This window comes from Trichoplusia ni, chromosome 8, assembly GCF_003590095.1.
Source record: "Trichoplusia ni isolate ovarian cell line Hi5 chromosome 8, tn1, whole genome shotgun sequence".
In the NCBI taxonomy this organism is placed as follows: domain Eukaryota; kingdom Metazoa; phylum Arthropoda; class Insecta; order Lepidoptera; family Noctuidae; genus Trichoplusia; species Trichoplusia ni.
The window spans coordinates 12063955-12078322 of NC_039485.1; the positions used below are offsets into that span (position 1 = coordinate 12063955).

Below are 14368 nucleotides of genomic sequence, written 5' to 3' on the forward strand. Positions count from 1 at the left end.
ATCAGAGACGTAAAGTTAAACTAACAAAAAATAATAATATGCTACGTTCGCTACGTAAAACAAATATCAAAACATTCTGCTATTATTTAAATTGAAAAAGCTTTCACACAACATTTTTTTTTACCAATTAAAAGTTTGATGTCACATGTATTTGAAGAAAGCATTCACTCAGTTTGAAAAGAACTGATCTTCGTCGATTTGAATTCTTTTCTAAGAATTAGAGTCAACGAACAACTTCTAACTAACGACGTTTGGGAATTCGCGAAAAGAATCTACGAAGCGTCTACGAAAAACGGCGTAGCGTTCCGGGCCCTAATATTAGTTGGAATAATGTAGCAATTTGCCAGTATCAAATTAACAATCATTACCATAATTTAAAGCTTAACGCGGGTAATTTGTCATACAAAATGCCTTTAATATTAACTGATTTCCCAAAAGCGGTTCCAATAAAATTAAATGACAATTTCTGTGTAAAATCGAATACGAAGCCATTTTCAATGTAAAGCAAAAAACATGTACATATTTACTTTAAATTCAATCCGAAAAAAGCCGTATTAAGTAATTTTAATTCAATTAAAACACGCGACCCTACTTTGGGGCTGCGGAGATTCAGTAAAAACAGCTTTTGACAGCGCGGCTTCGGAGCTTATGCGAAAATTTATAGAAAATTGCATGGTACACGCGTTGCGCCCATAGGGTGCGCGGGAAACGTTCGGGGGGTGTATATTTAGAAATGCCTCTAGCCGCCAGCCGGCAGTCCACGCTTAGCGCGCGATCTGAGCGCACGCGTCCCCGTCTTCCCTCTCGCTATCGCATCGTACCCGATTCCGTAATTAACATAAATTGAAATTAATTAATAGAGCATTATTGGTGTGTTGTGTGCCTAGAACTGGATTGGATCGTGTCCTGTGCTACCCTGTGGACAATTACCGCCGGTTTTCAGTGACTGTATATTTATTTAATAATTGCTGGCATCTTTAACGTGAATGGACATTTATTGAAAACTCATTTTATTACTGGGATATAAAGGTATGGGAAATAATTTACTATTCATTTTTTAATTATACGGCTTACCCCTTTCTAGGCAACTGCAGGCTGTAATTATATGATTCGATAGTAATTATACTTGGTCGTCGCTATAACAGTTACGTAAAAGTAAGGATAGTATTTATTAGGTATTCTAATAATTTAAAATGAAAGACTACAAAGTGGAGAATGAAAAGTTACAAGTCTCGTAATATTTGTTATGGGTTGGATTTAAGCAAGGCAATGCCATATGAAACGACCAAAAACTATAACAAGTATTTTCTAAAGCTTATAATCGAGAAAGTTACTCTTAAAGTTAATAAAGTAAAGCCAATACATGTCATCACCGTTGGTAAACATAAAAGTCAACAAGCTTTTAAAAAATGTATCTTAAATTTAAACTTAATTAAAAGCTTTGAACGCAACACATTTATTATTTCCCGTAACTTATGATACTGCTCTAACAGACAAGAATTTGACTAACAAAAACCAATTAACTTCAAATGATAACAGAGTTTGTCTCATAAATATTGCATTCACAATGCATTCGTAAACACGGAAATATTAGCGTCAAATATACGATAGAATAAAGACAGTTAGTGGCCAGTTGTAACGTATAAAATAGTTCTGTTTATACTCGTACCAACCTCGTTTGGAACATTCTAATAAGCAATATCATTAATAACAACTCAATTCATATTCTAAGATAAGAAATGCTACGGACATTTTCAACATCCCACTAAGTAGTCCAGACATCACATATTAATGAGTTATTGTCTTTGATAAGAGGTATCTTAAACTATATATTTCATTTTATCATGACATCTTAGTCTTGTTATTTTGAATTATTAAATTCCATCTATTTACATGATTCGATAATGTTAGAGTCGAGCTCTTAGACTCCAATAGTTAGGGATATTGTTTTCATTGAAATCTTTGATACCAACTTGATAGAATACTCAATTTTAAACTTTGTAAAGTGAGCTTTTATCGTTGAAATTGTAAAACATTACAAGTTTCACTTTGTTGGACTATACTGTTAGCTATCTTTAATAGAAAATGTTTAGTTAAAGTTCGCTCGAACTGAAAAATGTTCGTAAAAAGCGGATGTAAACGTGATATTAAATGGTTCGTAATAGTCGGAATTTCGCTTCAAAAGAGGCTAATGCTTGCTCAAAGGGAGCCCTATGGTTATATTTGTTTAATGGCGAATCTTGAACATGTTCAACATCGAGGCTCGGTCAGTGAGCGAGTCAGGTGGTTCGTCCGTGGAATTTTCACTTTGCAAACGTTAGTTGCCTGAAATATTCCGTGTGCTTTGAGCTTAGATAGTTAGATGGCTAACGGATTAGAGTTTTACACAGTGTTTAAACCCTCTACTACTTAAGAATTCGTATGTGGTTTTTCGATCGCGTTCTCTATTCAACGAGTTCTGCGTTTGAATAAATACTTGTTTGAGTATCTATTGTTAGTGTTTGCTCTTGTGGATTGTTTTTTTTTTAATTTCAGAGTTTGATTTGCTTTTTTTTTCTGGTATGGCAAATTAGATTCTTATTAATTACAAAAAAAAAAATACAGTCGTAAGAATATGTTATTAAAAAGAGAGTTTAAGTAGTCTTTAAAAAAAATAGTACAAATTTATATTTTATATTTTTAGCGAAAAAATATTTTCAAACATAACAATATTACTGTACAATTTGTTGTGGGTTTATTTTTATGCCAACGATTCTATCTGGACCCACAGCAAACTGTTCAGAAAATGTTCTATAAAATATAAGTTTATGTTGATGCAAGTCTCCCCTTGCGGTCATAATCAAATGGGTTCCTTCCAGAATATATTTTCTGGATTATTATAAATAAGTCGAATAAAAAATGATGAGAGTTTCCAACTGTATTTATGTTACTAAGATATTTTTCAGTAAAGAATAAGTACAGACATACAACATATAAGTATGTTTGGGACCAAATATTATATTCATCAAATCAATCTTAAAGACTACTTCTGTTGAGCTAATTGTATAAGTCCTAAATGAGAGAACACATATTTATAATCCATTACCAACTTTATTCTGCAACTATTCCGACAGTGTAATACGTATGTCGCAATGTAAATAGTAACACAAACAAGTAACGAACTACTTCAAGCCGGTAACAGTTTCAAGTGTTTTACGCTTCATTAATAGCTTTGAGGTAAATCTGAAAACTTTTGCACTAAAAAAATCATTGACATACGTCATACGCATAAGCGATCAAAAAGGGAAAAAGTTCGAAAAAAAAGTTAGAAAACGTGAGCTTTTTTTCAATGCGCACTAGTAATTTTTCGAGGCAATACCGTGATAAGCATATTACTATACCTAGGACTCTAATTACTGCAATTTAAAGTAGGTCACAATCACAAAACTCACTTAAACTAATGAACTGTAATAGCATAATTTTCACTCGATACTTTACGATATGAAAATAACATCTATACATATAATAAAATTGTAGAAAAGTGAAAACTGTACATTGAATATTTTTAAAAAAGAATAACTGCAGGGTGGTCTACGAACGATTCCGATGCCGAAAATATGATTTTTAGAATTTTTGTCTGTTTGTCTGTTTGTCTGTTTGTCTGTATGTATGTCCGGAAAGATCTCGGAAAGTACTGGATAGATTTGATTCAAATTTTCAGAGAATATCAACAAGAGGTCCGGTCAACATACTTTTTACTTATTATCTCGCTTTTCGGTACAGGGGGTGAGCAGGAGCCTTTTATTTCTATAAACAAATATCAAATTATCTCATGAACTACTGAATATATTTCGTTCGAATTTTGCATGAACCTTATCGTACACATGATACAACAAATATACAAAAACCATAACGCTACTATGCAGGGGGCATGAGCAGTAAAGTTTTAATTTTTTGGAGTCACCCGTAACATCGTGTAATACAATTATGAGGTGTATTTTCACCCCATTGAGTAGTAGGCAGCACGGTTATCAATTTACACAAAAAACATCACGGTATTTATCTTAAGACTTTTGGCAGAGCAATAATAGGATTTTTCGAAAATAAATCATTTTCATAAAATTAGTCATTTTATTCTCTTTCAAGTCTGATATAGGCCTACCGCAACTATCTCACAAGTAAAATAAAAGAAACATAAACTAATACGTTTTTTTTATGCAATTGTTACCGTAATCAGTACATTCTTGAAAGAAAGGAACTTAAATTATTTTTATTTTTGTTGATGTACTAAAATTACTCAAGTTCAAATGTGGAATGCCGTAATATGATTTTGTATTTATTTACGATAGGTACCTATGTTTTTAGCTCGGTAATGTTGGCGATGCTACTTTAAGATCAAAACATTTGTAGTGACACTCAACCCAAAGTTGCATGTAGTTCACATTGATCTCATCTATAATTATGCATAACAATAAATTACTAAACGACACAGTTAATTATTACCTTGGTTCATCTGTAACAACTAGCAACAAAAATATAAACTTTCAAACAAAAAAAGCCTTTCAAACAATGAAATAATGTTTTCTTAAATTTGCAACATTACATAGGCCAAAAGTATTTCGGATAAAAAAGCCCTGAACTTGCATAAAAGCTGCATAATAGGTATGCAATGTGAAAGATCTATAAGAACAAAGCTATCAATGAATAAGAGCGTACGCTAGACAGTTTTTGACATTACGTGTCTATTGATACCTGGGATTTTTCAATATTTTAACGATTTGATCGGTCTACATCCGCCATTAGAGAAACTGAGAAATTTATTGTAATCTCTACTTATTTAAAATTTTCTTCTTTCGTAGCCTTGTAAAAACAGGGGAAGGAACGAGACTGAATGAGTTTCTGAGATCCCACAGCTAAGCTGACGAGGATTAGGAACATATTTTTGGAAATTTCCCCAATAAGGCTGATAATAGCGTGTAGCTGCAGCACTTCACTTACATTCGTCATACAATGTCTGAAAATTCATTTTGGCTGTCGGTATCGACAGCGTAACCTCATAACCCACCTCATGTAGTCTTTATTTAAGTTCCATTTATGCAGTAGGGATAACGGTATTTTACTTCAATGATCGTCTGGTAGGTTAACGAATAAAATACGTAATTTTTCTTTGTAAATTGGTACAGTAAATAGAACTCATGCGCATGAAGTCACTTTTATGTTCATATTTTTGCTTTGTCGTAACATCACAAATGACACATATCGTATACTTTAGATTTTTGTCATTGTCAATTTAAAAAAAGGGGTGTCTGATATTTTTTTCAAATCATGACCAAAACACCAGGGGTCCAAGATAACACGTTTACCAACTTTTTTATTTTGGAAATATTCCAAATGTTTCTGAGGAAGATCAGTTTTAATATTAAGAGGACAATCAAACAAAACGTGTTTCAGGAAACCGTTTATCTGGGCGCAATTTTGCAAAATCTTATATCTTATGGCACTATGTAAAATCCAAAGTTACCGAGCCCAACTGTCACTTCACCAGCTCCGTCCACAAAAATAATTTGACATCTTCTTTATAGCGTCAGAAAACATCGTGTGTGAAAATAACAACTGTCTGGCTATCACTGTTCCTGAGAAACAGCCAGATGACAGACAGACGAACGGACACCAGGGCCTCAGTAATATGGTTCTGGTTTACCTCTTTGGTTACAGTACAATAATAACTTTATGATACCTCATAATCACTGTCATAATCTGCCTAGCAATTTCAGGTGTAGGCGGGCCAAAGAACAGACGTGCTCGAAAATCATAACCCACCCAATTGGAAAATGGAAAACCCTCGAAAGTAAAACATTTTTGTTTCAGTTTTGTCTGTTATTTTTTCCTACTTGCACCCCCCCCCCCCATTTTTAAACGACTCGATTTGTCAAACATGTTTAAACGAACACTCGCACATAATTCACGTTTAAATTAAAATAGTTATAATAGAATAGTATGATGTCACAGATAGACAGACAGGCAGGCACATATGTCAAAGTTTTAAACCCCTCTTTTTGGGATTAAATAAGAAAAAGTCATTAAAACAGCTGTGAAATATTTGACACCAGGATAGTATCGTAAACGATGAAATGTGTTTGATTCAAACATTTGATAGTCTTTGGGCCGCTCAAGATTCATTATAATTTAGAAATAAAAAGTCAAGCTTAAAAGAAAAGTGAAAAAAAAGTGTTTCATTTTGAATTTTGCATTACACTTTTGCGATGATCGTTATTATTACACTTCATAGTTTTTCACATCTTGAAAATCACGCAGACAAAGTCGCGGGCAACAGCTAGTTAAAAATAAAACTATAAATATTACGACAGGAAAATAAACGAAAGAGTTTCAATTTAAATAATTATGAACGAACCTTCTTTCTAATTAACTCTTATTACAAAAACTCGCATGTTAAATGTCTGGCCGTAAATCCGTCTGTAGTAAACGAATAAAAAGAAAAAGTTTGGTTTATAGATGCACTATTACGGTCAATTAGTACATCGGACGGTTGCTTTGATGGTATTGGATTGTAAACAGAAAATTGATCTGTGGTCCTACTATCACATCTTGAATTAAAACTGATACAGTCGTGGAAGCGAGCCGCCAATACACACTATATAGCGATGTCTCGTTTTAACAAGTGCAAGTCTTGCTTTTAGATATGTTTGAAGGCATCCGGGACCGCCCTGTTGAAAATGTTTTATTTGGATCCACTGAGTTTTTTTATGTGTATCTGAGGCTATTAATCGCATTCGTCAGTTTTATTGCGGTCAGATTTACATCAAAGTATGTTAATTTATTAATGTTTCATTTACGAAACTTATAAACGCTGCGACTTAGATACTGATTGTAGGATATTACGAGTAGTAGGCCCGGTATTAGATTTATTGCTTCTCATATAAAATACATTAATTACAACAAAATGAAACAGTAATAACCTTATTAAAACTACTTAGTAACATTTTAGTCTTACGTTTTTTAAACGAAACGCACCATTTTCGAAGGGATTTAAAATACTTACCACAATCACATTACGTATAAAGTTTTAAGCGAGCGACGCAGCGTACTCGTCCATTTATGAAAAGAATGGGTTTTCTGAACGTAACCTGTGCCCGTGTACTATAAGGTCTTCAAACAAGAGTTTCGGCAGTGTGTAAGTGTGATGGCGCTTTACATCGCTGCTAGTTGCGGCTCGTTTATACAATGCGAGTAGTATGCCTTTAAGATCTTAGTACCTGCCCCGGTACCAGGTGCTGTTAAAATAAATAGCTCTACATCCCAATACATAGACATTCACTACCAATTATTACGATTAATTGGGAACTATTCATAACCGCCATTTTTGTTTCTGTTTTGAACGCTATTAGACTACGCCCGCGGCGATCCCCGGTCCATGGATAATTTTTATATACCTACGTAATTTTTGTAAAGAAAATTACAGGGTTTGACGTCTAATAGTATATTTTTAAACAGAAGTACGCTTAACGGTGGCACGGAAGTATCAGATTCCGATGGAAATTTATAATCTATGATGTATTTGTATATTATTATGGGCTTTAAATCAAACCAGGGTATGATGTTTGAGGCATAAAAATTGTAATACGAGAAGATTGATTTAAATGTTGGGTTGCCTTAGCATTCCAATGAGATTATCACGAATTGAGAACTGAACAAAACTATTTTATCATTCTACTTTTTGAATTAAGAACTTGTCAGAAGCACTAAAGTAATTTGATTACTCTCAATCGAATAATCGGTAAGGTAAGCTACATGAATGACTTCACAAGGTTTAATAGCAAACTATTACAAGGTAAGGTCAAAGTTTATTGACTCCCGCGATTATTCTTACCGTAGTGAATTAATGCGGCGTGAAAGTTCACAATTTTATTCCATTATCGGGCGTCGAGTGGTTGGTAACGCAGTTCCCGTGTTATCCACGTTCTAGAGAGAGCTTTAAAAGTTCCCCAATGTACAAACTTTCTTCGTACATTCATAAACATTTTACTTTTCGAGTTCCGTGTCGGGGTCCAACACTTGGTATTTTACATTTAAAGCACGTGTTTTAAAGTAATAATATTGTTTTTTATTTGTTTTTGTGGGTCAAAGGGGTTAGCTTCTGATATGGGATTACGGTATTCATGGATATGCGAGAAGTTATTACAACAGTGATAAAGTGTACTATGATGTGTTCGACAAACGAATTCAACAATGTGTTGAATTCATTTGTTTGCCACTTTATTGTACATTTAACTATTTGTGTCTAATTATGTATGTTGTTCAGTTAGCTTGTACACAAAATAATTTACTCACAGCATAGCAAACTACTAATAGCTTTTATTTCTATTAATGGCTATTACATAAACTGTATCTAGTTTGAACTATGACAAATTATTCTAAAATTGTTCAGTAACATTGGTCGAAAATCTCAGGTAACAGGATCAATCTGGCATTAAATACATCTCGTTTTAATACCGACAATCCAGTATTACTTACTAAACGTAGTCGCTGCTTGTAAATGCTCGAGTCTTAATAATTGACTACAGCTGAAAGTTATCAGCCGCGCATTAGAGTTTTCAGAAGTGTCTACACTCCGCACTTCTATAGTCGGTCGAAAGTTTCCCCCCAATCTGCCAAGTCGATCTCAAAAGACCCATGTAATTTGGCTCCTTTTAGTAGAACGAACTAGTTTTTCTTGATTTAAAATGCGTAGCGGTTAATTAAGTTAGAGTTAATTATGTATGTGTTTTTGAAAATGTTTTAGGAGAAAGTTGTGGTAATTGATTACTATAACCCTGGGAATATAAGTTTGGAATAGTTAAAAGGCCAATTTTTACAAATCATGTAGCGTATACAATAAAAATAAACTTTAAAAGCAGAATGTAGAGTCTCATTCATAGCTACATAAGTACCAACAAAATTATTGATATTATACACTTAACCCCAAAAACACACACTTTTACATCCCTAACCCTCAAATAAAGTATTTATCGCATAAAAAACAACGGAACGCGGTACGGTAACACGAAAGTACGCGAAGTTGTCGTACCTAAATTATATCATTTGCACACAACTCACGTTCATACGGGGCATACAGAAACGGCATGAATAAGTTATACTTAGGTCTAGGCTAGGCCGATGTGGCCTGTACTTACGGCCTGCTGTACTTTAATAGTTTATTTAGTTTTACGGGGTAAAATTGTAAGCAACGTGTTTGAAGCTCGTTTGAGATTTATAAAAGCAGGATTTGGTACGTTACCGTGGATAAAATGGAAACCTTAGAGGTTGTAAGAATATTTGAGACCTCTAAAGTGTTAAGTAGAATTAGACTATATTTATTAGACCAATTTGGATCGAGGGAAGGTGTAATTTATTTTCCCAGAGATTTCTTTTAGAGGCTGTATAGTAATACCAGCACTGTTACGTAATTTTAAATAATGGTTCGGATGACAGATTTAAACACTTTTCTACATAACTTTTCGTGTCATAACTTTACTGACTCTACAATCATAAAGTACCTATCATAAATAAAAAAATAAGGATCACTGATTAGTTTCAAGTTACATCGTAAAAATATGAGCGATAACATCTATCTCGTAAAAGTCGGTATTTTGCATCGTTGATGGTTACCGGACACCGTTTTGTCGATTTTATTGATTTTCGTAATAAAAATCGACCTAAAAATGGCCTATCGACTCCTGGCATCTATTGACGTAGGAGTCGATGGGCGGTGAGTGGCCAGCAGTGGCCAGTAGTAGCCGTGGGTGGATGTCTATTCATTTAGAACTCTTTTTATGTATGAATGTGGTTGTTGATTGCTGTTAATGTTCACATCACTCAGCAGTTTGAAGATATTTATTTCAATATTTTTTTATATGATTATAGAGTCAAGGTTCAAACCAAGCTTATAAAACAGGTAACGGATTGCACGGGGACTAACTTTATACTTAGATTTATGTTATATAGCTATCATTTATTAAATCAATAATTCAAACAGGAAAACAGGGAAGCTTAGATTAGTACGAATACAATTTAGTCAATTGTAGAGTCAGGCGTAATGCTATTTATGGATAAATAATTATTTGCGACACTTATTTTATTCATCACTTTTGTGTAAAAACTGGTATAGCCTAGTTTCAGCTTATCAGTATACAAACCAGTCTATGGTCGGACACAAATGGGACTCATTTATCTGTCCATCCGATATAACTCATGTAACAAGCAGTCACACCAGTCTGGACTCTTGTTTATCAAGTTCCATCAGTCTAAAAGCCCAGGGTCTACCTAGAACACTAGCTGGTAAATCTATAAATAATCATGCAAAGGATAAGATACCTCATTACCATGCACATAAGTACTAATTTAGTGGAATTAGTAGCTTATGTGGGTTCATATTACGCGGTGTACGAATGTAATTATGGGTTAGGAGAGGTACGTATGCATGTGAATACGTTAGCTAGTTGTAATTATAGACAAGGCAAGGTAAGCCGGAATCCTCTTGGGTCTATACCAACATTTTACTGCAAAATTCATTTGAAATTTTCGACCTCATTACCTATTATATCCTTAGTTAATTATTTACGTTTTTATTACAACACAAAGCTGCTATTTTTCAGCTTCATGAATGAAAATCCGAGTTTTCGACGAAAATATGATTATGTTTTTAATAAAGAAATTCGGTACTGATTCAAATCTGTTGATGAAAAGGAAGTAATTAATGTAGCTCTGAATTTATTTCTTTTAAACAAAAACGAAACGAATGTGGATTAAATCACGGGGAAAGTACGTTAATTCTATGGATTCTTAATTTGAATAACGAATAACCCGTTTTCAACTTGACGAACAAAAAAAGCGTCCGTAGTAATATAAACTTTTCAATTCGAGACGACCTCCGTGGTCGAGTAGTGTACGCACCGGTTACAAGGTGTCGCTAGCTCTGAGCTCCCGGGTTCGATCCCCGGTCGGGTCAATGTAAAAATCACATTTCTACATTGTCTCGGGTCTGGGTGTTTGTGGTACCTTCGTTGTATCTGAATTCCATAACACAAGTGCTTTGGCAACTTACTTTGGGTTCAGAACAATGTATGTGATGTTGTCCGCATTTATTATTTATTATTATTACCTTATTAACTTTTTAATGTCAGTTAGTATCAATCAATGAATTCAAAATACGTCACGATGATAAGAAAAAACGTTAAAGCGATACGTTATAACAAGCAAACAATGGCTTTATTATTAACCGCGCGTTTTTCTATTATTGTATTCTTACCGTACAATTGAATAATCGCCGAAATCGTCGAATATCCCTTTACCGTCCCTGAGGGCCGGTAACGACCGCCGATACGTCTGGGTTAAGGGCGTACGATCAATATTCAATATCCGGCTAGAATTCGCCTCTTCCGATCGCCGGATATACTGGATAGCCGGATATACTAACTAGTTACACTAGTCACACGAACGAGTTTATATGTGTTGGTTTATTCGTTAAATTAAGTGAAAAGGAACGTTTTCTAACAATTAACGCCTTCAAGGTATGTATTTCAATATGTAGAGTCGTGTTTTAGTATTTCCAAAAGTTCTGGAGGTATAATCGCAATATATGTATATAATTTGATTACTCGAAGTGATATCTACTATCTTCCATCATTTCTTTTTACTAAGCCTTCAAATTGCAATATAAAACGACAGAAAATCATCCAAGTAGGTATCTAATCCTAAAACCTCTTTTTGCACTTTAAATTTAGGCGGGCCGCGTTTTCTGTTTCCACCCCGTGGGAAAAGAACATAATGTTGCTTGTACGTGCTTTTTCTTTTAAGTCCTTTTAAAAATATATATACTAACACTAAAGCTCAATCCAACTGCTTTTGCAAAACAATTTTTAGCAATCTTGACAATTTTAAATTAAGAATCGGAAGAAATCAATTCTATTTTCAGTCAGAGCATTTGACATTTTATTACGAACTCTTTTGTGGACTTTATGACAAATAAAAAAAATACAAATTCATAATAAAAAAAACTTTCTAAGAAGGTTGTTCGTTATTGTCGGCCAGTTATTTATAGAACAGCAAGTAGGGCGGACTGCAATAATCGAACGTTTTATGCTATGGGGCTGGTGTTAACTGTTCTTCGAATGCTGAAGTAATTGGATTATGAATACAAAGACATGAGTTTTTGCGGCCGATACAAATTGAAAATAATTTAAGTAGATTCTTGTTCTGGTTTGTGTAACTTTTTGTATGCGAATCAGATGAGATTGAGGCAAGAGTTTAGTTGCTAGGTTAACATATCAAACACCTAGATATCGCAATTTGTAGTGTACTATGTAATATTAAATAATCAAACTTTTAGTTTGATACCTTATAATATTATGTATAAAAGTAATAAATTAGATTTCCTCGACATGTTTTCAAGGCAAATAGAGGCAAAAATATTCAAACTACTCAAACGAGAACTGTTCATAAATTCCATCAATTTACGTAATAGCATGAAATATTTACATTTCGTTTATGATATTTGTAAGTGCTTCGGGGAAAACTGAATCCCAAGCTGTAATAATGCCAAGGTTATCTAATACCGATACGGGGATTAAAGAATAATATATCCATTAACTAAGGGTAGGAAGGCTCGTTAGCGTCCGGAATTATTTTCCTTAATCCGAGTGACAAGCTGATTTTAGAAGTACTTACTTATTTTTAATCGACTTCAAAAGGAAAAAGGTTTTTATGTATTGCTACGTCAACAATTCGAAATTCCTTATTCGCAGATGTATAATATGCTCTCTTAATATTAAATCCACCTAAAAATATTTTGCTCCGCGCACTTAAATTTGTCCACGTAAAATGCCAACCTCTCGCTAGTAATATGTACGGGACCACAATACCGCGCGCACGTCTTTAATTTTGTCAGTTCCGTATGGCGCCACGCGTGCTTTTGAAGCAATTCTGACTCAAAACAAATGAAAAACAAACTTGAACAATTGTAGAGCCGTTGACATTTTATAATTTAAAATAAGAACACGGATTTTAAAGAAAGATTTTTCTCATAATTTGCTTCCACTTTTATGCAATATTTTTTAAATTCAATTTATTTCAACTTCGTTCGAAATTAAACTTCTAAGTACCTACAGTTTGTTAGAAACGGATTTACTATACACAACTTCTGTTTTAAAAATACTATGTTTGATTAATTTAATAAATTCTACTTCATGGCCTCAAAAAGATCAGTTTTGACAGAAGGCATCTGTCTGCCGGTAGCTGAGTAGGATTAGATGTCTGACACATGTGTGATGCAGGGTTCTGTACATATAGTATTACAAAATAACCGCTTGCATGAGTCGACGTATGAATTTTATTTCGAATTAGGCCACAGATTTATGATACATATTTCACAATCAAAATGGTTATTATACTTACTCGGGGTTTCTTAGTCATTAAAACCTGGTTTTAAAACAGACTTTTTTATTCATTCGTTAAAAAATCTTTCACTCATTTTTTTATGACAACAAGGAATTGCAAAAGCTGTAGCATTTTTAGAATATTTAGAAACAAATATTATTCAAAGCTTTTAGCGATTATATCCCCTTTCTAGGAACAAAAGCAGGAAGTCATCAACTTCGGATTAAAGTATTCGGGCCTGCTCGTGCAAAATCGACCAAAGTCCGTCAATCTCGTTCTAAGCAGAGCTGAGTCGTTTTTATTCAAACATGGAACTAGTTCAGATTGCCGCTAGTCATAGTTCTCTCTTTAAAATATTCTGTATTTGAATTTAAAAATTTAACTGTTTGTTACTTTCAACGTTCTTTATTTGAATCTTAAAAACAAATGAGTATCTAATATATTATTTTGTTTCACAGGTAAGCAGTATTTGAACACAGAATACAAATCGGTGAGCAAACTTTATTAACATTAAACACACATCAAGTGGGTACTAGATATTAATACGGGTTTACATAACAACAAAATAAATGTTATCAAAATTTGCTAACAAACGACAGTTTAATGTAATTGGTACCAACGGGCAGTAATTAAGTAACTATTAATTAATAACCGAGTTTATACACATGAAGGTTATATACATGCTTTGTTTATGAATGTTGGCAGCTTGTATGTCACGTATAAGGCGAGTTTTTGTATTGAATTGTTTCGAATTGATTTCCATTTGTTTTTTTTTTAATGAGTAAGTACCTAAAGTACACCTCTTGAATTAGCTTTAAGAGTGAATATGTAGTTTTATGCATGTGCTTACAATGTTAGTGAAATCTCGTCGCGTCCCGAAATCAAACTTAGGTAAGTGTGAGTGGTTTTCAAGAAATATCTAAAGTAAAGTTCACATTATTGTTTTAATTTAATCGTA

The 14368-nt window shown here is 33.6% G+C and overlaps 1 protein-coding gene across 2 annotated transcripts in view; it reads left to right on the forward strand.

Annotated features, from left to right (window-relative positions):
• LOC113496917 (protein artichoke-like) overlaps positions 1-14368 on the forward strand; it is an 81637-nt gene that overhangs the window by 12367 nt on the left and 54902 nt on the right. Inside the window, exon 1 of one of the 2 annotated variants that reach the window (XM_026876309.1) lies at positions 91-1029. The exons of the other annotated variant lie outside the window; for it this stretch is intronic. The gene's annotated coding sequence lies outside the window, so the exon portion shown is untranslated. Of the gene's footprint in view, positions 1-90; positions 1030-14368 lie in introns of those variants that run through there. 2 annotated transcript variants of the gene reach the window in all.